Genomic DNA, 26,498 nt, shown 5'->3' with positions numbered 1-26,498 from the left:
ATATATCAGGAAAGGAAACAATTTACCATATAGTAAAAGATTCCTATTGGTCAACAAAGAAAAAATTTTTTTCAGTTATTCAGATGGGGTGAATAATACTTATCTGTCCTCGAGTTCACTGCTTTTATCTTGTCATCTCCATTCTATGACTGGAGATTCTATGAGCTGATCTACTGTTGTGTTGTGTTGTGTTGTGTTGTGTTGTGTTGTGTTGTGTTGTTTGAGACAAGGTCTTACTCTGTCACCTAGGCTGGAGTGCAGTGACACAGTACAGTCACATCTCACTGCAGGCTCAACCTGCTGGGCTCAACCAATTCTCCGGCCTTAACCACCACCCCCCTCGACCCGCTGCCACCGGCCCCCAGTAGTTGGTGGCATATGCCACCACACCCAGCTAACTTTTCGTAGAAACAGGGTTTCACTATGTTGCCCAGACTGGTCTCGAACTCCTGAGCTCAAGCGATCAAACCACCTCTGCCTCCCAAAGTTCTGGGATTACAGGCGTGAGCCACTGCACCCCACCTCCAGTGGGTTTTTAATTTTGGTTATTGTATTTTTCAGTTTTCTATTTTCCATTTGATTTTTTAACTTCTATTCTTTGCTGAGATTTTCTATACTTTTACTGATTTCAAGTGAAATCATAATTGCTTGTTGATGCATTTTTATAATGGCTGCTCTAAAATCCATGTCAGATAATTCCAGCATCTGATACATTTCACTGTTGGTGTAATGTAATTGTCTTGTCTCATCTAAGTTATGATTGTCCTGGCTGCTAGTATGATAGGCGACTTTCTGTTGTATCCTGGACATTTGGGCTATTGTGTTAGGAAATTCTGGGTCCTATTTAAATCTTCTATTTTAGCAAGCAGTCACTCTGCATATGTTTAGCTTGCAGGTCCTGGTCTAATTGTAGACTGTGGTTCCAATGACAATTTGATTTCATTTTCAGGGCCTTTGGTGTGCTATTTTGATCTGCTTAGTTCCTCTGATGACACCAAGGTTCCCACTGATCCCTGCAGTTACCTCATGTGGGGACAAAAGGCACTTCCCCAGTCCAGGCCACCTGTGCCTCTACATGGGAGAAGGAAGTGTCCAGCCCCCTGGAAGGAAAAGTAGTTTCCCAGGGTGACTTGTCAAAAGAGCTTCTACTCTATCCCTCTTGTCAATGGAAGTCCTATTAAATCCAGGAGAGGAATAACTCTACTTGGGCCATCTTCTGCTACTAGATTAGAATTCATGAAAAACAGGGACTGGGCTGCCTTCTGCTGCTGAGTGGGGAGGATCATAAGATACCTGGCCACTGTGCTGCTCCTCCCCTCTCATATTCCTAGCCAGCCTGCCTTCTGCTTTTTAACTTCAGAGTGCTCCTGTGGTTGCCTCATGCATTATTTCCAGGGTTTATAGTTGTTCTTGGCAGGAACAAAGAGTTACAAGTCTATGCCATCTTATCTGGAAAGGAAGCCTACTAGAAAGATTTTTATTTTATTTTATTTATTTATTTTTGCCACATAAGCGGTTTCTCTCTGTTGCCCAGGCTGGAGTGCATTGGCATAATAATAGCTCACTGCAACCTTGAACTCCTGGGCTTAAGCAATTCCACCTGCCTCAGTCTCCTGAGTAGCTGGGGTTATAGATGCAAGCCAATGGTACAGCTCAGAAAGAATATTTTTAAAGATAATACAGTATTGTCATTTGAATACACTCTAACCAATCTTTGAGGGACTTGAAATGATTGAACAAATATTATTGAACACTTACTAAGTGGCAGATAGTGTGCCAGAGATATGGAAATAAGATGGATATGGTTTCTGCCCTCATTTTGAGGAGGGCTGGGGGAGAAATCAGTAGAGTGTGGAATTATTATTAGTGGGAGGAATTATATTTGGAGGCCAAAAGGGTATCACAGAAAAGAACACCTTATCATTTTTCAGTCTTCCACTGTGGTGGCAATACGACAGAGACCAGAAGCACACTATGACTGGAAATATAAGGAAATATGCCAACACCATGATGATAGTGAAAGCAGTAGCCTGGAAAGCACTATTAAAAAATAGAATGCTGTGATGTTTTCCAATGAAGAACATAAGCCACATTGACCAGTCAAGGGAATTGATAGTGGGTAGAGGCTCAGGCCAATTCTCATTGCCTCCCAGAACCACATTGAACAGAGATGTAGGAAACGGTATGACTATCACAAGGATTCTTTGGACAATAATAGGAAACATGAACACGAGATAACTAGGGCTGCATTTCACACAACTAATGAAAAACAAGGTTAAAAAGAACAAAGCTGGTGGCATCACATTACCCAACTTCAAACTATACTATAAGGCTACAGTAACCAAAACAGCATGGTACAAGTACAAAAAACAGACACATAGACCAATGAAACAGAATGGAGAACACAGAAGTAAAGCTGCACACCTACAGCCATCACTACAAAACTTTGACGTAGTCGACAAAAATAAACAATAGACTAAGGACTCCCTGTTCAATAAATGGTGCTGGAATAGCTGGTTAGCCATATGTGAAAGAATGAAATTGGACCCCTAACTTTCGCCATCTGCAAAAATTAACTCAAGATGGATTAAAGATTTCACTCTCTTTTTGAGACAGGTCTTGCTCTTTCACCCAGGCTGGAGTGCAGTGGTGCAATCTCAGCTCACTGCAACCTCTGTCTCCCAGGTTCAAGCCAACGCCCCACCTTAGCCTTTTGAGAAGCTGGGACTACAGGTGCATGCCACCACACCTGGCGAATTTTTGTACTTTTTTGTAGAGATGGGGTTTTCCTTTGTTGCCCAGGCTGGTCTTGAACTTGGGGTTCAAGTGATCCTCCCGTTTTGGCCTCCCAAAGCCCTGAGATTACAGGCATGGGCCACTGCACAGATTAAAGATTTAAATGTAAGACCTCAAACTATAAAAGTCCTCTAAGAAAACCTAGGAAATAACATTCTGGATTCTGGACATCAGCTTTGGGAAAGAATTTACGACTAAGTCCTCAAAAGCAATAGCAACAACAATCTTTTAAAAAATGACAAGTGGGACCTAATTAAACTAAAGAGCTTCTGCACAGAAAAAAAGAAAAAGAAAAACCAACCAGCTGTCAACATAGTAAACAAACAACTTACAGAATGGAAGAAAATATTCCCCAAGCTATGCATCCAACAAAGGTCTAATATCCAGAATCTATAAGGAACTAAAACAATTCAACAAGCAAAAAATAAATAACTCCATTAAAAAATAGGCAAAAGATATGAACAGACACATAGAAGCTGCCAACAAGCATAGGAAAAAATGCTCAACATCACCAGCCATCAGAAAAATACAAATCAAAACCACAGTGAGATACCATCTCACACCAGTCAGAATAGCTATTATTAAAAATTTTTTTAAATAACAGGTGTGGCGAGGCTGTGAAGAAAAGGTAATGCTTATATACTGTTGGTGGGAATGTAAATTAGTTCAGCCATTGTGGAAAGCAGTTTGGAGATTTCTCAAAGAACTTAAAACAATGACCATTCACCCCAGTAATCCCATTACTGGTTATATACACAAAGGAAAATAAGCCATTCTACCAAAAAGACACATGCATGCATAGGTTAATTGCAGTGCTATTCACAATAGGAAAGACGTGGTCTCAACCTAGGTGCTCATACAGAAAATGTGGTGCATATAAACCATGGAATACTGTGCAGCTGTAAGAACAACAAAATCATGTCCATTACAACAACATGGATGCAGCTAGAGGCTGTTATCTTAAGTGAATTAACAGGAACAGAAAACCAAATACCACATGTTCTCACTTATAAGTGGGAGCTAAACATTGAGTACTCATGGACATAAAGATTGGAACGGTAGACACTGGGGACTACTAAAGCAGGGAAAGAGGGAGGGATGCAAGGGTTGAAAAGCTACCTATTGGGTACTTTGCCCACTACCTGAGTGACGGGATCATTCGTACCCCAAACCTCAGAATCATGCAATATACCCATGTAACAAACCTGCACAGGTACCCCCTGAATTAAAAATAAAAGTTAAAATTAAAAAAAAATTAAAAAGAAACAGACATTCAACAGACAATGAGAGGTAAGAGGGTAGATGTTCTCTTAGCATGAAATTCAATGCTGGATTGTTTCATATTTATGGTTTTATGATAATCAGTGTGCAAAAGACCTGATGATGTATTTTCATTGATAACTCATTCATCTATTTATAAATGAACAAGCATGCATGGTCATTTCTATTTTTTTTTAATTTTTAATTTTTGTGGGTACATAGTAAATATATGTATTTATGGGGTACAGGAAACAGTTTGATATAAACACAATGCATAGTAATCACATCAGGGTAAATTATGTCTCCATAACCTCAATCACACCCTTTCTTTGTGTCAGAGACAATCCAATTATATTCTTAGTTATTTTTAAATGTACAATAAATTACTGTTGACTGCAGTCACCCCATTGTGTTTTCAAATACTAGATCTTATTCATTCTATGTATGTTTTTGTACCCATTAACTGTCCCCACTTCTCCCACCCCACTACCCTTCCCAGCCTCTGGTAACCATCATTCTGCTCTCTCTTTCCATGAGTTCAGTTCTTTTAAGTTTTAGCTCCCACAAATGAGTAAGAGTATGTGATACTTGTCTTTCTTTGCCTGGCTTATTTCATGTTGCATAATGACCTCCAGTTCTTTTCATATTGTTGAAAATGACAAGATCTCATTCTTTTTATGGCTGAATAGTACTCCATTTTGTACGTGTACCACATATTCTTTATCCATTCATCTGCTGATGGATACTTGGATTGCTTCCAAATCTTGACTATTGTGAATAGTGCTGCAATAAACATGGGAGTTCAGATGTCTCTTCTACATACTGATTTATTTTGTTTTGAATATATACCTAGCAGTGGAATTGCTGGATGATGTGGTAGTTCTATTTTTAGTTTTTTGAGGAACCTCCAAAATGTTGTCCATGGTGGTTATACTAATTTACATTCCAACCAACAGTGTGCAAGGGTTTCCTTTTCTTCTCATCCTCGCCAGCATTTGTTACTGCCTGTTTTTTGGATATAAGTGATTTTAACAGGGGTGAGATAATATCCCATTGTAGTTTCAATTTGCATTTCTCTGATGATCAATGATATTGAGCACCTTTCATATACCTGTTTTCCATTTGTATGTCTTGTTCTTGAGAAGTGTCTACTCATATATTTTGCCCATTTTAAAATTAGATTATTCGATTTTTTCCTATAGACTTGTTGGAGCTCCTTATACATTCTGGTTATAAATCCCTTGTCAGATAGATAGTGTGCAAATATTTTCTCCCATTTGTGGGTTGTCTCTTCACTTTGTTGATTGTTTTCTTTGCTGTGCAGAAGCTTTTAACTTGATGTGATCCCATCTGTCATTTTTTGCTTGGATAGTTTGTGCTTGTGGGATATTACTCAAGAAACGTTCCCCATCTAGTGTCCTGGAGAGTTTCCCCCATGTTTTATTTTAATAGTTTCATAATTTGAGGTCTTATAATTAAATATTTAATCCATTTTGATTTGATTTTGTATGTGGCAAGAGATAGGGGTCTAACTTCATTCTTTTGCGTATGGATATCCAGTTTTACCAGCACCATTTATTGAAGAGACCATCCTTACCCCAATGTATGTTTTTGGCACTTTTGTAGAAAATGAGTTCACTGTAGATGTATGGATTTATTTCTGGGTTATCTCTGCTGTTCCATGGGTCTATGTGTCTGTTTTCATGCCAGTATCAGGCTGTTTTGGTTTTTTGGTTACTATGGCTCTGTAGTATAATTTGGAATTAGGGGCCAGGCGCGGTGGCTCACACCTGTAATCCCAGCACGTGGGAGGCCTAGGCGGGCGGATCACAAGGTCAGGAGATAGAGACCATCCCGGCCCACATGGTGAAACCTCATCTCTACTAAAAATACAAAAATTAGCTGGCCATGGTAACACACACCTGTAGTCCCAGCTACTTGGGAGGCTGAGACAGGAAAATCGCTTGAACCCGGGAGGCAGAGGTTGCAGTGAGCCGAGATTGCACCACTGCACTCCAGCCTGGCAACAGAGCAAGACTTTGTCTCAAAAAATAAAAAAAGAAAAAAGAAAAAAGAAAAGAAAAAAAATTAGCTAATGTGATTCCTCCAGTTTTGTTCTTTTTCCTTAAGATTAGCTTTGGCTATTCTGGGTCTTTCGTGGTTCTAAATAAATTTTAGGGTGTGTGTGTGTGTGTGTGTGTGTGTGTGTAGGATGTCATTGGTATTTTGATAGGGATTACATTGAATCTGTAAATTGCTTTGGGTAGTGTGGACATTTTAACAATATTGATTCTTCCAATCCATGAACATGGAATATTTTTTCCATTTTTTTGTGTCCTCTGCAATTTTTTAAATCGATGTTTTATAGTTATCATTGTAGAGATCTTTCACATCTTTGGTTAATTTGTAGATACTTAATTTCATTTGTAGCTGCTGTAAATGGGATTACTTTCTTAATTTTTTTTTTTTTACCATTTGTTTACTATTGGCACATATAAATGCTACTGATTTTTGTATGTTGATTTTTGTATCCTGCAACTTTACTAAATTTGTATATTGGTTCTATTTTTTTTTTTGGTAGAGTCTTCAGGTTTTTCCAAATATAAGATTATATCATTTGCAATCAAGGGTAAGTTGACTTCTTCCTTTCCAGTTTTGATGCCATTTATTTCTGTCTCTTGTCTGATTTCTCTAGCTAGGACTTCCAGTACTATGTTAAATAACAGTGGTGAAAGTGGGCATCCTTGTCATGCTCCAGATCTCAGAGGAAAGTCTCTCAGTTTTTCCCCATTCAGTATGATATTATCTGCAGGCCTGTCATATATGGCTTTTATTATGTTGAGATATGCTCCTTCTAGCCCCAGTTTTTTGAGGGTTTTTATATCAAGGGTGTTTAATTTTATCAAATGCTTTTTCAGCATCAATTAAAATGGTCATATGGTTTTTGTCCTTCAGTCTGTTGATATAATGTATCACATTGATTGATGTGCATATGTCAAACCATCCTGGCATCCCTGGAATAAATGCCACTTCGTTATGATGAATGATCTTTTTAATATGTTACTGAATTTGGTTTGCTAGTATTTTGTTGAGGATTTTTGAATCAATGTTCATCAGGGATATTGACCTGTAGTTTTCTTTTATTGATGCATCTTTGTCTGGTTTTGCTATCAGGGTAATATTGGTCTCATAGAATGAGTTTGAAAGTATTCTCTCCTTCTCTATTTTTTCAGAATAGTTTGAGTAGGATTGGTCTTAGTTCTTCTTTAAATGTTTGGTAAAATTCAGCAGTGAAGCCATCAGGTCCCAGGCTTTTCTTTGCTGGGAGACTTTTATTACAGCTTTGATCTCATTATTTGTTATTGGTTTGTTCAGGTTTAGGATTTCTTTATAGTTTAATCTTGGTAGGTTGTATGTGTCTAGGAATTTATCCATTTCCTCTAGGTTTTCCAATTTATTGGCATATAGTTACTCATCGTAGCCTCTAATGATCATTTGAATTTCTGCAGTATTGGTTGTAATGTCTCCTTTTTCATCCCTGATTTTATTTATTTGGATTTTTACTCTTTTTTTCCTTACATAATTTCGCTAAACGTTTATCAATTTTGTTTATCTTTTCAAAAAATGAACTCTTTATTTCATTGCTCTTTTCTGTTCTTTTTGATTTTATTTATTTCTGCTCTGATCTTTATTATTTGTTTCCTTCTACTAACTTTGGGTTTGGCCTGCTCTTGCTTTTCTAGGTCTTTAACATACATCATTAGGTTATTTGAAATTTTTTTTCTTCTTCTTCTTTTTTTTTTTTTTTTTTTTTGAGACAGAGTTTCACTCTTACCGCCCAGGCTGAAGTGCAATTGTGTGATATTGGCTCACTGCAACCTCCGCCTCCTGAGTTCAAGCAATTCTTCTGCCTCAGCCTCCTGAGTAGCTGGGATTACAGGCGCCTGCCACCATGCCCAGCTATTTTTTGTATTTTTAATTGAGACAGGGTTTCACCATTTAGGCCAGGCTGGTCTAAAACTTCTGACCTCAAGCGATCCACCCATCTCGGCCTCCCAAAATGCTGGGACTGCAGGCGTGAACCACCACGCCTGGCCTCTTCTTTTTAAATGTAGGCACTTACAGCCATAAACTTCTCTCTTAACACTGCTTTTGCTGTATCCCATAGGTTTTTGTATGTTACGTTTCCATTATCATTTGTTTCTAGAAAGTTTTCAATTTTCTTTTTAATCTCTTCATTGGCCCACTGCTCATTCAGGAGTGTATTATTTAAATTCCATGTGTTTGTATCGTTTCCAAAATTCCTCTTGTTTTTAGTTTCTAGTTTTATTCCATTGTAGTCAGAGAAGACACTTGATATTATTTTGATTTTTTCTCAATGTGTTAAGACCTGTTTTTGGATCTAACATGTGGTCTAAACTTGAGAATGATCTGTGTGTTCAGGAGAAGAATGTGTATTCTACAGCCATTGGATGAGATGTTCTGTAAATATCTACTAGGTCCGTTTGGTCTATAGTGAAGATTAAATCCAATGATTCTGTGTTGATTTTCCGTCTGGATGATCTGTCCAGTGCTGAAAGTGGGGTGTCGAAATCTCCAGCTATTATTGTATTGGGATCTATCTCTCTCTTTCTCTCTAATAGTTACTTTAGATATCTGAGTGTTCCAGTTTTTGGTGCACATATATTTAAAATTATTGCTTAATTGACCCCTTTATCATCATGTAATGACCCTCTTTGTCTCTTTTTATAGTTTTTATCTTGAAATCTATTTTGTCTGATATAAGTGTAGCTCCTGCTCTTTTTAGGTTTCCATTTGCATGGAATATCTTTTTCTATCCCTTAATGTTTAGTCTATATGTGTCTTTGTAGGTGGAAGTGTGTTTCTTGTAGGCAGTAGATATTGAGTCTTGTTTTTTCATCCATTTAGCCACTCTGTGTCTTTTGATTGGAGAGTTTAGCTCATTTACATTCAATGTTATTATTGATAAGTAAGGACTTACTCCTGCCATTTTGTGATTTGTCTTCTGGCTGTTTTGTGGTCTTCTCTTCCTTTTTTCCTTCCTTCCTGTCTTCCTTTGAGTGAAGGTGATTTTCTCTGGTCGTATGTTTTTTTCTTGTTGTTTTGTTTGTTTTTGTTGTTGTTGTTGAGACAGAGTCTCGCTCTGTTACCCAAGCTGGAGTGCAGTGGTGCAATCTCAGCTCACTGCAACCTCTGCCTCCTGAGTTCAAGCAATTCTCTTGCCTCAGTCTCCCACGTATCTGGGATTACAGGCATGCACCACATTGCCTGGCTAATTTTTTTGTGCATTTTTAGTAGAGACAGAGTTCCACCATGTTGGCCAGGCTGGTCTCCAACCCCTGACCTCAAGTGATCCACCTGCCTTGGCCTCCCAAAGTGCGGGAATTACAGGCATGAGCCACTGCACCCGGCCTGGTTGTATGTTTCAATGTCTTGATTATGTTTTCTTCCAGTTTTATTGAGGTATATTTGACAAATAAAAATTGTATATATTTGGCCAGGCGTGGTGGCTCACACCTGTAATCCCTGCACTTTGGGAGGCTGAGGCAGGCACATCATGAGGTCAAGAGATTGAGACCATCCTGGCCAACTTGGTGAAACCCCGTCTCTACTAAAATACAAAAAGTAGCTGGGTTTGGTGGCGCATGCCTCTAATCCCAGCTACTCGGGAGGCTGACGTAGGAGAATCACTTGAACCTGGGAGGGGGAGGTTGCAGTAAGCTGAGATCACGCCATTGCACTCCAACCTGGGAGACAAGAGCTAAACTTCATCTCAAAAAAAAAAAATTGTATATATTCAAGGTGTACAACGTGATTATTTGATATACATATACATTGTGAAATGATTGCCACAATCAAGTGAACACATCTATCATCACACTTACTGACCATGTTTTCGGGGCAGGGAGGCAGCAATGAGGACACTGAAGATCTGCTCTCTTAGCAAATTAAAGTATACAATACATTATTAGTAACTACAGTCACCATGCCATATGTTAGACCCCCAGAACTTATTCATTTTATAACTAAAAGTTTATACCGTTTGACCAATATCACTTCATTTCCCTGCCCCCAGCCCATGGCAATTACTGTTCTGCTCTGTGCTTCTATGAATTCATCTTTTTAAAGATTCCACATGTAAGTGAAATCATACAGTATATGTCTTTCTGTGTCTAGTTTATTTCACTTAGCATAATGTCCTCCAGTTTTATCCATGTTGTTGCAAAAGGCAGGATTTTCTTCTTTTTTATGGCTGAATAATATTCCATTGTGTGTACGAATATGTGTGTGTATATAGTGTATATATGTATATACACTAATTTCTTGCTTTATATTTTTTATGCATTCATCATATGATTTTAGATTTGAGGTTACCATGAGACTTGCAAATAATATAAACCATTATTTTAAACTGATAACTTAATTCTAATTGCATAAACTAACAAGCAAAAAGAAAACTAATACTCTGCACTTTAACTTTGTCTCCCCACTTTTAAATTTTTTGTTGTTTCTATTTATATCTTATTGTACTATCTATGTCTTGAAAGTTGTCATATTTATTATTTTTGGTCAGTACATCTTTTAATCTTTTCTATTTAAGATATGAGTTGTTTACACACAATTACAGCGTTATAATATTCTGTATCTTCAGACGATTTCTTATTACTCAGTAAATATCCTTTCCTTTCAGACTGAAGAACTCCTTTTAGCATTTCTTGTAGAGGTCTGTAGAAGAACAGGTCTGGTGTTGAAACCCCTCAGCTTTTGTTTGTCTGGGAAACTCTTCATTTCTCCTTCATGTTTGAAGGATGTTTTCACCAGATATGCTATTCTAGGATAAAAGTTTTTCCTTCAGCACTTTAAATATGGCATGACACTGTCTCCTGGCCTATAAGGGTTCTATTGAAAAGTTTGCTGCCAGATGTATTGGAGCTCCATTGTGTGTTCTTCGTTTCTTTTTTCTTGCTGCTTTTAAGATCCTTTCTTTATCCTTGACCTTGGGGAATTTGTTGATTAAATGCCTTGAGGTAGTCTTCTTTGGGTTAAATCTGCTTGATGTTCTGTAATCTTCTAGTGTTTGGATACTGATCTCTTTCTCTAGGTTTGGGAAGTTCCCTGTTTTTTCTTTGAGTAAACTTTCTACCCCTATCTCTCCACCTCCTCTTTAAGGCCAATAACTCTTAGATTTGCCCTTTTGAGGCTATTTTCTAGGTCTTGTAGGTGTGCTTCATTCTTTTTTATTCTTTTTTATTTTGTCTCCTCTGACTGTGTGTTTTCAAATATTCTGTCTTCAACCTCACTAATTCTTCTGCTTGATCATTCTGCTGTTAAGAGACTCTGTTGCATTCTTCAGTATATCAATTACATTTTCAACTCCAGATATTCAGCTTCTTTTTAGTTATTTCAATTTATTTGTTACATTTATCTGATAGAATTCTGAATTGCTTCTCTGTGTTATCTTCAGAATTTCTGCCGGCATTTCACTGAGTTTCCTCAAAACAGCTATTTTGCATTACCTGTCTCAAAGGTCACATATTTCTGTCACTCTGTGATTGGTCGCTGTTGCTTTACTTAGTTTATTTGGTGAGATCATGTTTTCCTGGATGCTTCTGATGCTTGTGGATTTTGTCAGTGTCTGGCAATGAAGAGTTAGGTAGTTATTTTAGTCTACACAGTCTGGGCTTGTTTGTACCTGTTCTTCTTGGGAAGGCTTTCTGGGTATTTGAAGTTACTTGAGTGTTGTGATCTAAGTTTTTGGTCACGGCAGTCATATCTGCATTATGGGGCACCCCAATCTCAGTAAAGCTATGGCTCTTGCACACTTGTAGAGGTACTGCCTTGCTGGTCTTTGATATGATCCAGAAGAATTCCCTGGATTACCAGGTATAGACTTTTGTGCTCTTCCCTTACTTTCTCCCAGAGTCTCTTTCTTTGTCCTGAGCTGTCCAGAGCTCAGGGAGAGGTGTAAAGCACCCCTGTGGCTGCCACCACTGGGACTGTTCTGGGTCAGACCTGAAGCCAGCACAGCACTGAGTCTTGCCCAAGGCCCACAGTAACCACTCTCATCTGCCACTGGTGTTCACTCAAGACCCTAGAGCTATACAATTAGTGGGTGGCAAAACCAGCTAGGCTTGTTTCCTTCCCTTCAGGGTAGTGATATCCCCCTGCCCGGGAGGATCTAGAGATGCCATTGAGGAGCCAGGGCCTGGAGTTAGAAACTTTAGGAATCTACCATATCCTCCACTACTCTGGCTTAGCTGGCACCTAACCCACAATACAAAGTCCTTCCCACTCTTCCCTCCTCTTTCCACAAGCAGAGAAGTCCCTCCCTATGACCACCACTGCCCAAGGGCCATTATTTGCCTGACTATTGTCAATGTTCACTCAAAGTCTCTTCAGTCAGCTTGTGGTGAATGCTGTCAGGCCAGGGACTATCCCTTCAGGAAAGTGGGCTCCCCTTTGGCCCAAGACAGGTCCAGAAATGCTGTTCAAGAACCAAGGCCTGGAAGCAGGGAGCCCAAGAGCCTACATGGTGGTCTACCCCACTGTGGTTGAGCTGGTACCTAGGTTGCAAGACAAAGTCTCCTTTACTCTTCCCTCTTCTTTTCTTAAGCAGGCAGAGCCTCTTCCCTTAACCACCCCAGCTAGGAATTTGCTGGGTCACCCTTGAAGCTAGCATGTCTCTTGAGTCTCACCCAATGCCCATGGCAAGTACTGCCTGGCTATATTATTCAGGGCCTAAGGGCTCTGTAGTCAGCAAGTGATGAATCCTGCCAGTACTAAGTTAAAGCCAGCAGATTCCCTTCTGCCCCAGGGTACGTTTAGAAATGTCTTCTGGGCTCTAAGGCCTGGAATGGGGGCCTCACGATTCTACCCAGTGCCCTATCCTACTGTGGCTGCGCTGGTATTCAAGTAGCAAGACAAAGTCCTCTTTACTCTTCCCTCTTTTTCCCTCAAGCAGAAAGAAGGAGTCTCTCCCAGTGCTGTGACCTGTGCTGCCTGAGGTTTGGGGAGGCATGGCTCAAGCACTTGCGTGGCTGTCCTGGCTAGTATCTCACTAAGCCATGTACCCCACAAGTCCAATGGCTCCCAGCCCACAACAGCACCAGGACTTGCTTAGGAATTGCAGTCCTTGTAGCCTAGACTGCCTTTCAAGTTTATTTAGGATCCTAGAGCACTTTAGCCCACATTAGTGAGGCTTGCCAGAACTCAGGTTCTGACTGCTGGGATGGGCGATTCCCCTCTAGTTAAAATTGGTCTAAATGCTCCCTCCATGGGCACTGCTTGAGTTCTGCCCAGTGTTGCTTTCTGCTGTGACAGGTCAGCTCTAAGTTCCAATACAAAATCCCACAATCACTGTGCTTTCCTTCTCCCAAATGCGCGGATTCTCTCTTCATGTCATGCAACTGCCACTGGGGAATGGGGGAGGGGTGGCATCAGTAATTTAAGACTGTCTTTCCTACCCTCTTCAATGCCTGCTTCAGTGATATAAAGTTAAACCAGGTACTGTGAATGCTCACCTAATTTTTGATTCTTATGAAGGTGATTTTTTGTGTGTGGACAGTTGTTTAATTTGGTGTTCCTGTAGGGAGGATGATCAGTGGAGGCTTCTATTCAGCCATCTTGCTCTGCCTCTTCATGTTTCTATTATTAAAAGCTTCATGTTCTTATTTTTCCCCCTGGCTCAGTTATAAATATATTGTCTGCCTGTTAAAAATAATAATAATTTAAAAATAAGGTTGATACTAAAGTATCTATGGTGATATGCAGTGAAAGCAGTGCTTACAGAAACATTTATAGCATATATATTAAAAAAGAAGATTAAAATTAACCATCAAACTTTCCATCTTAGGACACTATAAAAATAAGAGCAAATGATATCCAAAGTAAGCAAGGAAAGAAAAATGAGAGCAGAAATCAAAGAAATTGAAAATAGGAAATAGAGAAAATCAGCAAAACCAAAATACGTTTATTTTATATTTTATTTTATTTTATTTTATTTTTGGGATGGAATCTCGCTCTGTCACCAGGCTGGAGTGCAGTGCCACGATCTCAGCTCACTGCAACCTGACTCCCTGGTTCAAGCAATCCACCTGCCTCGGTCTCCCAAAATGCTGGGATTACAGGTGTGAGCCACCATGCCTGGCCAAGATGTTTCTTTTAAAAGATCAATAAAGTCAATAAATCGTAAACAAAAAAAAGTGAGAAAGAAAACAAGAAAAGCCGGGCGCGGTGGCTCACACCTGTAATCCCAGCACTTTGGGAGGCTGAGGTCAGGAAATCGAGACCATCCTTGCTAACATGGTGAAACCCCATCTCTACTAAAAGTACAAAAAATTAGCCAGGCGTGGTGGCAGGCGCCTGTAGTCCCAGCTACTCGGGAGGCTGAGGCAGGAGAACGGCATGAACCCGGGAAGCGGAGCTTGCAGTGAGCCGAGATTGCACCACTGCACTCCAGCCTGGGCAACAGAGCGAGAGTCCATCTCAAAAAAAAAAAAAAAAGAAAACAAGAAAAAAGAAAGAGGACACAAATTACTAATATCAGAAATGAAAAAAGGGCATCACCACAGATCCCATGGACATTAAAAGATAGTAAAAGATTATTATAAACAACTCTATGCCCACAAATTTAGATGAAACAGACCAACTCCTTGAATGATACAATCTACCAAAACTCACACAAGAAAAAAATGGACAATTTGAATAGGTCTATATCTGTTAAAGAAATTGAATCAATAATAGCCTTTCAAAACAGAAAGCACTAGGTCCAGATGGGTTCACCTATGAATTTTACCAAATATTTAAGGAAAAAATTGTGCTAATTATCTACAATCTCTTTCAGAGGATAGAAACAGAGGGAATACTGTCTGACTCATTCTGTGAATCCAGGATTACACTAGGATTTTCTTGTAATACCAGACAAAGGTATTACAAGAAAACTGCAGACCAATATACTCTCATGAGCATAAATGCAAAAACCCTCAACAAAATATTAGCAAATGGAATCCAACAATGTATAAGAGTTATACACATGACCAACTGTGATGTATTCCAGGTGTTAAGGCTGATTCAACATTTCAAAATGTATTAATGTAATCCATCACATCAAAAGACTAAAAAGAAAAATTATGTCAGGTGCGATGACTCATGCCTGTAATCCCAGCACTTTGGGAGGCCAAGGTGGGCGGATCACGAGGTCAGGTGATCGAGACCATCCTGGCTAATATGGTGAAACCCCGTCTCTACTAAAAATAAAAACTAAAAAAAAATTAGCCAGGCGTGGTGGCAGGTGGCTGTAGTCCTAGCTACTCAGGAGGCTGAGGCAGGAGAATGGCGTGAACCTGGGAGGTGGAGCTTGCAGTGAGCCAAGATCACACCACTGCACTCCAGCCTGGGTGACAGAGCAAGAGTCTGTCTCAAAAAAAAAGACAAAAAAAAAAAGTCAGCTGGGCGTGGTGGCAGGTGCCTGTAATCCCAGCTACTCGGGAGGCTGAGGCAGGAGAGTCACTTGAATCTGGGAGGCGGAGGTTGCAATGAGCTTAGATTGCACCATTGCACTCCAGCCTGGGTGACAGAGCGAGTCTCTGTCTCAAAAAAAAAAAAAAAAGGGAAACATTATATGATTATATAAATAGGCGTGGAAAGCATTTGACAAATTCAACAACCACTGATAATAAAAACTCTCAGTAAATAGGAATACAAGGAGTGTCCTTGACTTGATAGAGAATATCTATAAAAATCTACAGCTAACATCATACCTAAAAGTGAGAAACTCAAAGCTTTCCCATTAAGATCATAAACAAGGCAAGGGTGTCCCCTCTCACCACTCCTTTTCAATATTTTGCAGTATTTTACTGGAAGTACTAGTTAATGCAATACAACAAGAAAATTAAATAAAAGGTATACAGATTGGGAAGAAATAAGTAAAACTGTCTTTGTTCACAGATTATATGATCATCTATGTAGGAAATTCAAAAGAATAGACAAAAAAAAACTCCTTGAACTAAGAAGCAATTATAGCAAGGTTGCAGGATTCAAAGTTAATATCAAAAGTCAACCACGTTTCTATATGCCAACAATGGACAAGTGGAATTCAAAATTAAATACAAATACCCTTTACATTAGCACCCACAAATGAAATACTTAGGTATAAATCTAACAAAATATGTAAAAGATCTTTATGAGGAAAACTACAAAACTCTGAAGAATGAAGGCAAAGAAGAACTAAATAAATGGAGAAATATCCTATGTCCATGGTTAGGAAGACTCAATATTTTCAATATCCCAGTTTCCCCCAACTAAATTTATAGAGTCAATACAATCCCATTCAAAATCGTAGCAAGTTATTTTGTGTATATTGACAAAATGATTTTAAATTTTATTTGTTTATTTGTTTGTTTGCTTATTTGAGACAGAGTCTCACTAGGCTGGAGTGAAGTGGTACAATCATGGCTCATTGCAGCCTTGACCTCCCAGGTTCAAGCAATCCTCCCACCTCACCCTCCCACATAGCTGGGTCTACAGGCACGTGCAACCATGCCTGGCTAAGTTGTTTATTTTTTGTAGAGATAGGGTTTTGCCACGTTGCCCAGACTGGGTTCAAACTTCTAGACTCAGCAATCTGCCTACCTTTGCCTCCCAAAGTGCTGGGATTACAGGCATGAGCCACCGCACCCAGCTGATTTTAAATTTTATACAGAAAGGCAAAAGACCCAAAATAACCAACATAATATTGAAGAAGAACAAAGTTGGAGGATTCCATAAAGCTACCGTTATCAAGACAGTGTGCTATTGGTGGAAAGAATAGAGAAATAGATGATCCATGAGCAAAAACATGAATCCAGACACAGATCTTCCACCCTTTACAAAATTTAACTAAAAATGGATTATAGAGGCCAGGCACAGTGGCTTGGCCTGTAATCCCAGCACTTTGGAAGGCTGAGATGGGTGGATCACCTGAAGTCAGGAGTTTGAGACCAGCCTGGCCAACATGGTGAAATCTTGTCTCTACTAAAAATATAAAAACTAGCCGGGCGTGGTGGCGGGTACCTGTAATCCCAGCTACTTGGGGGGCTGAGGCAGGAGAATTACTTGAACCTGGGAGGTGGAGGTTGCAATGAGCTGTGATCATGCCACTGCACTCCAGCCTGGGTGACAAGAGAGAAGCTTCCTCTCAAAAAAAAAAAAAAAAAAAAAAAGATCATAATGGATCATAGACCTAAATATAAGAGGCAAAATTTTTAAACTCCTAGAAGATAACATAGGAGAAAATCTAGATAAACTTGGATATGGCGATGACTTTTTAGGGACAACACTGAAGACATGATCCATGAAAGAACTAATTGATTAGCTGGACTTAGTTAAAAATCAAAACTTCTGCCCCCAAAATACAATGTCAAGAGAATGAGAAGATAAGCCATAGATGGGGAGAAAATATTTGCATAGACACATCTGATAAAGGACTGCTATCCAAAATATACAAATACTTCTTAAAACTCAACAATAAGAGAAAAAATAACCCAATTTAAAAAATTGGGTGACCAGGGGTGGTGGCTTATGCCTATAATCCCAACACGTTGGGAGGCTGAGGCAGACAGATCACTTGAGGTCAGGAGTTCAAGGCCAGCTTGGCCAACATGGTGAAAACCTGTCTCTACTAAAAATAGAAAAATTAGTCGGGCATGGTGGCCACATGCTGTAATCCCAGCTACTTGGGAGGCTGAGGCAGGAGAATCACTTGAACCCAAGAGGCAGAGGTTGCAGTGAGCCGAGATCATGCCACTGCACTCTAGCCTGGGTAACAGAGCAAGACTCTGCCTTTAAAAAAGAAAAAATGGGCCGGGCGCAGTGGCTCATGCCTGTAATCCCAGCAGTTTGGGAGGCCAAGGCAGGCAGATCACAAGGTCAGGAGCTCGAGACCATCTTGGCTAACACGGTGAAACCCTGTCCTACTAAAAATACAAAAGAATTAGCCAGGCATGGTGTTGGGCTCCTGTAGTCCCAGCTACAGGCGCCTCCCACCTGTGGCAGGAGAATGGCGTGAACCCGGGAGGCGGAGCTTCCAGTGAGCCGAGATCGTGCCACTGCACTCCCGCCTGGGCGACAGAGGGAGACTCCGTCTCAAAAAAAAAAAAAAAAAAAGGCCAAGGACCTGAACAGAGACTTCATCAAAAAATATGTATAGGTGGCAAATAAGCATATGAAAAGATGCTCCACATCACATGTTATCAGAGAAATGAAAATTAAAACAACAATAAGATACTACCATACTCCTATTATAATAACCAAAATCTGGAACACTGACAACACCAAATGCTAGTGAGGATGTGGAGCAACAGGAACTCTCACTCATTGCTGGTGGGAATGCAAAATGGTACAGCCACTTTAGAAGACAGTTTTGGCTGTTTCTTACAAAACTAAACATATTCTCACCATATTGTCCAGAAATCATGCTCCACGTCATTTACCTAAAGGCATTTACCTAAAGGAGTTGAAAACTTACATGCACACACGTTTATTGCATTTTTTATTCATAATTGCCACAACTTGGAAGCAAGCCACATATTCTTTAGTAGGTGAATGGATAAACTGTAGTTTTGTAGACAATGGAATATTACTCAACACTAAAATTAAATGAGCTATCAAGCCACGAAAAGACATGGAGGGTCTTTAAATGCATATTATTAAGTGAAATAAGCCATTCTGAAAATGTTGATGTATAATTCCAACTGTACATCATAGAATGTGTGATGTATGTGTGTATGGATGAATGGATGGATGATGATTCCAACTATAGGGCATTCTGGAAAAGGCAAAACTCTGGAGACACTAAAAAGATCAGTGGTTGGCAGGGGTTAGTGAGGGAGGAAAGATTGAATAAGTGGAGAACAGAAAATTTTAGGACCGCGAAAATACTCTGATACAAATATTGGATACATGACCTTAAACATTTTTCGAAGGCATACAATGTAAAATACCAAGAGCTAACCCTGATATAAACTATGGACTTTGGGTTATTATCATGTGTCAACACAGTTTCATCAGTTGTGACAAATATGTCACTCTGGTGGTGGATATTGACAATGGAGGAATCTATGCATTTGTAGGGTGATGGGGATATATGGGAAATCTCTATACGTTCATCTTTTTTTTTTTTTTTTTTGAGATGGAGTTTTCAGTCACCCAGGCTGGAGTGCAATGATGCGATCTCGGCTCACTGCAACCTCTGTCTCTTGGATTCAAGTGATTCTCCTGCATCAGCCTCCTGAATAGCTGGGATTACAGGCACCTGACATCATGCCCAGCTAATTTTTGTATTTTTGATAGAGATAAGGTTTCACCATGTTGGTCAGGCTGGTCTTGAACTCCTGACCTCAGGTGATCCACCCACCTTGGCCTCCCAAAGTGCTGGGATTACAGGCATGAGCCACCGTGCCCAGCCTATACCTTCATCTTAATTTTGTTGTGAAACCAAAAGTGCTCTAAAAATAGTCTTTTTTAAAAAGGTGGCAAGAAATTTAAAAATATATTATCTATGATATTGGTTCATAGAACAGTGGGGTTTTTTTCTTTTTTCTTTTTTTTTGGAGACAGGGTCTCTGTTTCCCAGGCTGGAGTGCAGTGATGCAATCATGGCTCAGTGAAGCTTCTACCTCCTTGGCTCAAGTGATCTGCCTGCCTCAGCCTCCCAACTAACTGGAACCACAGGCATGAGCCACTGCGCCTAACAGAACAGTATTTTTTTAACAACTCACTCTGCTATAGTGATAGTCTGTCTGCAAAGCAAACCCGTGGGGCAGTTAGCCATACAATAAATAGTTGATTCAGGTGGTGTGGAGATACTCAAGTTTCCTACTCTCAGATTTCTGCAGGTTTCCATAAGGGCTTGAAACATAGCCACACTTAGTTGAATTGGTGACATGCAAGGGGTTTAGATAATAATTAGTGCATTATGAGGAAATTGCCTGGTTCAAATTACAGTATCCATGTGTGTGAGACAGCATCAATAATGTAACCATCATTTCATTGAAACACCTGTCAGGTTGTTTCAAGTGCTTATGATGGATGCCTGTGATCTACTGAGCTGAAATAGTTTTCAATGATAATTGGAAAAATCAGAGCATGTCCATAAAGCAAAAATACCTCCAGCATCCTCAAAAGTTTGAAAATTTCTAAAGTAAATCAATTAACTCAATAATAACCTCTAGCCTCCCTTTCTTTCAGGATTTTTCAATTTTATATTGATATTGAATACAATTTTCAGTACATTTCAATACAATTAGCGCCTGTCCTCTGTCTATGTACTTGCTCTAGTATATTTATCTTCATTTGGGATAATGTTCATTACTACTACTTCTTCATTCATAATTCTATCCAATTTTTTTTGCAAAGTATTGCACATAGCTATTCTACATTTAAATTTCCAGTGTACTAAATTTTTATTTGCAGCAATATTAAAGTTGATTTTTTTTAAACTTGAATCTTAAGCCAGGTACAGTGATGTGTGCATGTAGGCCCAACGACTCAAGAGGCTGAGGTGGGTGGATTCCTTGAGTCCAGGATTTCAAAGCCAGCCTGGGCAATATAGCAAGAGATAATTTCTTTAAAAATTTGTTTTAACCTTTGATCTTAAAATTATTGAAATGAAATAAGTTTATTGAAAAAAATTAGAACATGATGGAATATAGAAAGTAATAAATAGAATTCACAGGGTTAAGGGTTTGGTTTGGTATGGGCTTTTCCAAAGCATCAACAAAGCATCACCCTACCTGAAGTCATTTTGTAGTGTTGTAGGACTACAAGGTAATAAGGCACCCACTGTAATCCCCTATTTTGAAGATGAAAGGCTGAAAGCCTGGAGAGGCAACAAGAAAGGCAAAGCCAAGCCACTTGGAGGCCATTCCCCCAGTGCAGCTGGTCAGTTGTAATGGACTTTGTGATGACTAGCTACCATATTAAACATTCTCTAATCTGACTCCGTAATCACAGTGAGAGCTCTGGAGGGGAAAAGACAAGGGATTCTATATTAGGATCCACATTTGCTGCAAAGGAACAAAAATGATTAGATGGAGAAAAGATAAGTTGGCCCACTCAATAAAAAAGAAAGGGAAAGCTAAAGGGGGAAAAAAAAGAAAAAGAACGTGGCTAATAAATCATGGGATGTCACAGTAACCTGATTTTTCACAAAACTGTATAACTCATTCTGAAGCTAAAGAATAAACCAACACCTAAGGACATCCCACTGAATAGGAAAGATACGAATGATACTTTTCATGATTTGGCATAACTGGAAAGTGGTAGATGTTTTTAACGTAAAGTCCTAATACTGTGATTACTTACAACCCCAGACATTTTACCTAATCCTCTTAGGCAATGAACGGACTAAAGAACAAAAAGTATTAAAATGAAACCTCTAGTTCATATTATAGGGTAAGAATTCAAATGGCCCCCAAATAAATAAAAAATACCCATCAAATGATTCTACGGAAAAATTGCAAGATATGGCTGGGCGCGGTGGCTCATGCCTGTAATACCAGCACTTTGGGAGGCCAAGGTGGTTGAATCAAGAAGTCAGGAATTCAAGACCAGCCTGGCCAAGATAGTGAAACCACATCTCTACTAAAAATACAAAAATTAGCCTGGCGTGGTGTTGGGCACCTGTAATCCCAGCTACTTAGGAGGCTGAGGCAGGAGAATTGCTTGAACCCGGGAGGCGGAGGTTGCAGTGCGCCGAGATCACGCCACTGCACTCCAGCCTGGGTAACAGAGCGAGACTCCATCTCAAAAAAAAAGAAAAGAAAAATAGCAAGATAATCATATCTTGATATTTTTGACAAATACCAGGCAACACCTACATAGGACTTCTACAGAAATGCTGAAACAAAACCAGACTGGAATAAAGGACACAGTTTGCAGGTAAAGGGCACACTTGGGAAGAAGAAAATTTTACATAATTGCTTTGATTCTCAAGGAGATTAAAGAAAACATGGGCTCCACAAAAACAAGGAAAAATGTCCAATAACCCTAACTCTATCTCTAATTATCCATGTAATCTTTACTAAAACAAATGAACAAAAACACACTTTAATAATTTTTTTCATCATCTTTAAGGGATAAACGAAAATAAATGTTCATGCTATGTAGGAAAGGACTAGTAATATATATTGAATCTTTTTAAACACAGAATTAAACTTATATAACTCTGGTAAATGGTGAGAGAGAAGAATGTAAATCTTGTAACTCTTAAAGAAGAATCTTAGTGTATAATGATAATCATTTAATTGTAATAGTCTAGGACAAAATTCTCAGAGCACGCAAACAAAAATTGCAAGTTGGAAAGCTAGGAGCCATATTCCCTGTCATAAAACACAGAATAGAATAGAATAGAAATACTAATTCAGTGACGTGATTTTACTATAATTTTATTTTTAAATATGAGTAAAATATGAACAAAACCACTTTCATTTTCTAAAACTAAGTTCAGGTGGTACAAGAAAGTGGGGATTCTTAGCTTCAAGGTGTTATGGAACCTTAGCTATGGAAGAAATCTCTGAGGCTATCTATGAAAATATTTAATAGCTTAACACATTCTATTGTTTTATTTCAGACTCTGATCAAAATAATGCCAGTCAGCTGAGCCAAGTGTATACATTCCTCACTCAACCCCAGACAGCTTCATAATGGTTCATTAAGCAGCTAATTAGACTTGTATTACTCTCAGCCACAGGCTCACAGATCCCACCCAATGGACACATCTTTGGCGTTATCCTTGCTCTTGGTGCATCTCACTTCATTTTGCTATTCAGAGGCAGCTCAAGAGAGATTTTTGTGTCCTAGAAAAAAAAAAAAGTATTTTAAGCAGCCTTGTCCATGCACTGATTTTATTTGTTTTGTTGAATATGTTCAAAAGAGGAGTGCTAGGGAATTTAGTGATTCCACAACTTAAAAGGAGAAATTCAAGTCAATTGTTGGGTAGGTGGCAAAGAGGTACACAGAGAGCATACTTCAGGACTATAACATGTGGCTCTTTTGTGAAGAGGAGTATCTTGCTCTCATGACCTGAAGAAAATCCTGAATACATAGATTCAAGTCCACTTATTCAGCTCTTGAGATGATAGGGTATTACCTATGGAAAATCCTTCTATGTAGAATTTTGCTTTGGTCCTGTGTTGTCAAAATACCAGTTTGTGGACCTCCAGGGCTTGCAAAATGGTCATTTTAAATGAGATTTTAACTGAGTTTATTATTTTCTAAATATATTATATATTTCAAGCAAACATTTTGTATTTTTATTTATTATTGTTGTTATTATTATTATTATTAATATTATTATTATTATTATTTTGAGACGGAGTCTCGCTCTGTCGCCAGGCTGGAGTGCAGTGGCATGATCTTGGCTCACTGCAACCTCCGCTTCCTGGGTTCAAGCGATTCTCCTGCCTCAGCCTCCCGAGTAGCTGGGATTACAGGCACGCGCCACCAAGCCTCACTAATTTTTGTATTTTTAGTAGAGACATGGTCTCACCATGTTGGTCAGGATGGTCTCGATCTCTTGACTGCGTGATCTACCCGCCTCGGCCTCCCAAAGTGCTGGGATTACAGACATGAGCCACTGCGCCTGGCCTTGTATTTATTTTCTAATGATCTTTTATTATAAGTCATAATCTTAAAGAAAAAAACCACTGGAACATTTGGCTAGATTACAATTCATAAGTGCTGACATCTAGTGGTTGTTACTATTCTTTGATAAAGTACTATCCAGGTAGTACAGTATTATGATGCTGGCTACATCGTAATACTTGATTTAATAGTATTTACTTCAAAATTTAGGTCATACTATTTCTCTTTGTAAAACTGATGCATTTGAAATACTTTGGTTAAGAAAAATCATTCTGAAACTTTCGAATTAAACACAGAGTTTTCAAACATTTTTCCCCTGCAAGTATGCGATTCACAAGTACAGTGCTTTTCCATGATAACATCCTGCTGCATGCAGTGGTTTTCAACAAGGGCCTGGAAGACAGATGAGAAGTCCTAAGAGATGGGTAAGAAGTTGTTCAAACCCCTTGAAACTTACTATTTTTAAGTTTTTCTTTCGTGTCTGCTTAGGAAGGCAGATAGAATCACTGGATAGTCATGATGCTTAAATTCATTGGGATTTCCTGGAAGCTTAGCTTTGGTACCATTTGATAATCACAAAGAGCATTTAGAATGAAAAGATACAGGCCAGGCATAGTGGCTCACATCTGTAACCCCAACACCTTCGGAGGCCGACGGAGGATTGCTTGAGCCCCGGAGTTTGAGACCAGCCTGGGCAACAAAGTGAAGTGAGACCCTGTCTCTGGGAAAAAAAAAAAAAAAAGAAAGAAAGAAAAGAAAAGAGAAAAGAATTAGCCAGGTGTGGTGGTGTGTGTGCCTGTGACATGGGAGGTTGTCAGGAGGATCACTTGAGCTGAGGAAGTTGAGGCTGCAGTGAATCATGAGCCAAGGTTGTGCCATTGTATTCCAGCCTGGGTGACGGAGCAAGAACCCAAAAAAGAATGAAAACATACTTATTAGGCATGTGCCGTTCCTAACCTAGGGACACAAGATGAATTCGTGTGAACCTTACTGTTGACCAATTTTAAGGTAAGAAAAACAAATGTCATTAAATAACTGCAATTTATTATGACAGGTAGAATAGGTGAACTATGGTAAGGAAATGCAAAACATATAGGAAGAAATTGGAGGTAAGAAGAAAAAACTTGACATAGGAGGGATCTCTAAACTAGGTCTTGAAGATCATGAATTACCAAGGTGACAAAAGATAGGCATTCTAGACAGTCACTTATTCATTAGCCACTCAATAAATATTTATTGAGCACTTACCTTATGCCTCCTGGTGTACAGAATGTGCAAAAGCTAGAGATATACATGATATTTTAGAGCATATTTTCACTAAAGCAGCAAATAGAAGAAATTGGGGCAGCAGTAGGAAATGAAGGCATGCAGTGGAGAAAGACAAATCTGATATCAAATCTAATACCTACCACACTTACTTGCTATATAACTTAAGAAAGTAACATAGGCTTACAAAATATTATTTACCCCATCTGTACAATGCAAGACTGTTTTACAAGTTATTGTTAAAGTTAAATGAGCTAATAAATGTTAAAGTTCCTTGTGTGGATTAAAGACTAAAATGTTAGTCATTGTATCTATCAGCTGTTGCTACTTGATAAACAACCAGAAAAATATTTGTGGTATGATTTTCTTGCTCATTGATTTGCAGGCCAACTGCAGATCTAGGCTAGGGTTGGCTAGGCTACAGTATTCTGCTTTAGGTTGTGGGTCTAGCCCACTTATCTCATTCTGGGCTCAGACTGTAGGGACAGAGACTACCAGGGTATGTTTTTCTCATGGTAATGGCAGAAGCAAAAGGTCTAACCATGCGAGTCCCTTTCAAGTCTTTGCTCATGTCACACCCCTAACATCCCATTGGTCAAAGCAACCACAAGATAGATAGAGTTCAAAGTCAAAGGGCCAGGAAGCACTCTCTACCTCCCTAGAGCCATCACATGGTGTAGACTTATACAGTGCTATCAAGGGGAATAAGATTTTGGAATGATTTATTTTGTAATATGTCTTTTATCACAGCAGCTTTATGTATCATCCTAAGGAGTTTGGACTTCATTCCATAGGCAATGGGGAAAGACCTGACCAAATCTGTGATTTTAGAAAGCTGGTTCTCCTGATACCATGAAAGGTAGAATTGAAAGGGAAAGAGACTAGAAGCAAAAATATCAGTTGCAGTAATTTCTTAGTCTATAGATGACAAAGGTCTGAACTGGAAACGTCCCCTGCCCACCATATATGCATAGACGCAGGAGATTCTATTAAAAAAAAAAAGAGGACATAGCCTGGGTGTGGTGGCTCATGCCTGTAATCCTAGCATTTTGGGAGGCTGAGATGGGTGGATCACCTGAGGTCAGGAATTCGAGACCAGCCTGGCCGACATGGTGAAACCCCATCTCTACTAAAAATACAAAAGTTAGCGGGGCATGGTGGTGGGTGTCTATAATCCCAGCTACTCAGGAGGCTGAGGCAGGAGAATCGCTTGAACCCACAAGGTGGAAGTTGCAGTGAGCCAAGATCATGCCACTTCACTCCAGCCTTGATGAAAGAGCGAAACTCCATCTCAAAAAATAAAAAATAAAAATAAATGAAAATTAAAAAGAAGAGATAGGAATACAATAAAGTTTTGGGTCTGAATCCTTAAGGATTTATTAGTTTTATTTTATTTGCTTTGTGTTTTAAAATTATTGAATGTATCTGATCAGAGCAGTTCTTCCTAAGGCCACAGAATTTAGACTTGATAAACTAAACATAAAACTAAATCACATAAACCAATTTCTTTGTCTTACAAATGTAAAAAGTGAAGC

The 26,498-nt window shown here is 39.1% G+C and overlaps 1 long non-coding RNA gene across 2 annotated transcripts in view; it reads right to left on the bottom strand.

Moving 5' to 3' along the window:
- The window catches only part of LOC129471536 (uncharacterized), a 30,548-nt gene extending 10,586 nt beyond the window's left edge, over nt 1-19,962 (bottom strand). For both annotated transcript variants that reach the window (XR_010116396.1, XR_008653625.2), the window contains exons 1-2: nt 19,833-19,962; nt 13,599-13,785 (exon numbers count right to left, since the gene is read on the bottom strand). This is a non-coding gene — a long non-coding RNA (uncharacterized lncRNA). The remainder of the gene's footprint in view (nt 1-13,598; nt 13,786-19,832) is intronic.
- Between the last annotated feature and the right edge of the window lie 6,536 nt (nt 19,963-26,498).

This window comes from Symphalangus syndactylus, chromosome 2, assembly GCF_028878055.3.
Source record: "Symphalangus syndactylus isolate Jambi chromosome 2, NHGRI_mSymSyn1-v2.1_pri, whole genome shotgun sequence".
NCBI classification, from domain to species: Eukaryota; Metazoa; Chordata; class Mammalia; order Primates; family Hylobatidae; genus Symphalangus; species Symphalangus syndactylus.
The sequence above is the reverse complement of the archived record's forward strand: the minus strand, read 5'-3'. Positions and strand labels throughout refer to the sequence as shown.